Source organism: Lissotriton vulgaris, chromosome 2_1 (assembly GCF_964263255.1).
Source record: "Lissotriton vulgaris chromosome 2_1, aLisVul1.2, whole genome shotgun sequence".
NCBI lineage: Eukaryota > Metazoa > Chordata > Amphibia > Caudata > Salamandridae > Lissotriton > Lissotriton vulgaris.
The window spans coordinates 294,881,581-294,882,836 of NC_141687.1; the positions used below are offsets into that span (position 1 = coordinate 294,881,581).

General features: G+C 39.9%; 1 non-coding gene across 1 annotated transcript; it reads left to right on the forward strand.

Annotated features, from left to right (window-relative positions):
• The first annotated feature begins 401 nt into the window (after nt 1-401).
• Nucleotides 402-617, forward strand: LOC147730007 (small nucleolar RNA U3). The gene has a single exon (XR_015309043.1). It is a non-coding gene; the product is annotated as a small nucleolar RNA U3 (small nucleolar RNA).
• The last annotated feature ends 639 nt before the right edge of the window (nt 618-1,256 follow it).

A 1,256-nucleotide genomic window follows, 5' to 3' on the forward strand; every position in this document is an offset into this window, starting at 1 on the left:
CTTTCAGGGGGCATGGGTCTAGTGCAGAGCCCGATTTGATGGAGGATATGATGTTCCGAATCTGGGAACTGGAGACATCTGCAAACTGCGAAAAAATGGGACCAGTGTAGGAGGCGGGTGGTTTAGTAAAGGTATTGGTGTTATTAGCGAAGACCCGGTAAATGTCTTCAACTTTACTAAAAAAAGAAATTGGCTAGAGCGTCACAGAGCGATTGGGAGGGGGGAGGTGTCAAGTTGGGGGAATATCCTGCTAACTGCTTGGTGGTTTCATATAGTGCTTTGTTAGAATTTTTTACTGATTCAATTCTCTCACATTTCAGTTGATGATGCCGAACTGTGTCTTACTGTAAGTAAGGAAGGTTTCCCCCTTTCTGTCTGTGTGAGCGATAAACAGTTTTATTAAGACAATACTTTCAGGGATCATTTCTATAGTTTTTAACTGAGGAAATGTGATTGAAAGTGTTTGGTCTTCGCTAACCACGATGAAGAATTGAAGTGTTCTCTTCTGAGCGTGAAGTGAGTGAACAGTGTTGCATTTATGTAGCTGCTGTTTGCTATTGATGATCGTTCTTATTCCTTTCAAGAGGATTGGAGAAAGAGTACACAAACTGAGTGGTTAGCTACTTTTTCTATCCGTTCTTAATTTCTTGCTTAGTTTGTTATTTTTATAGTGTGCACTTTGGTTTATTTTTATTTAGCTGTTGAGTTCATGAATACATAGTAGAAGCTGTTGAGCTTTTTTGGACTTGTGGTTTTTGCAAGAGCTTATCTTTGAAAAGCACTTCTCACCGTCAGTTGGTATTTTGGTATGTTATTTATAAAAAAAGGTTTGTTTTTTAGAACGTGGGGAGTGAAGAGTACTTTTTAAATGGACTGTGCGTATGAGCTATTTGTAGAGCCTAGGCTGCTGCGAGCCAACTACTACTACTCAACGATTTATCACTCTTTCAATTCGACGGTTTAAAGAAACCTCCTAATGCTAGTTAAGCCTTTTAGACTAAGAGGAAGCGTAACACCCTGGTCACAGGTTATACAACTTACAAGGCTGCGGTGGATACTAGACTGCTGAGGATAAAAAACTCCTCCTTTGGTATTTGCTAAAATTTTCACAGGAATTTGTGAAGTGCAAAGCAGAAGTAAAGGACTGTGTATGTTTATTTATCATTATGAAAGCTTGTGTGCTCAGCACAAAAACTTGCAGCTCCCAACGAGCCCCCGTACAGCCCTTAGTACATCAAGGGCTTGATGTATTCGAA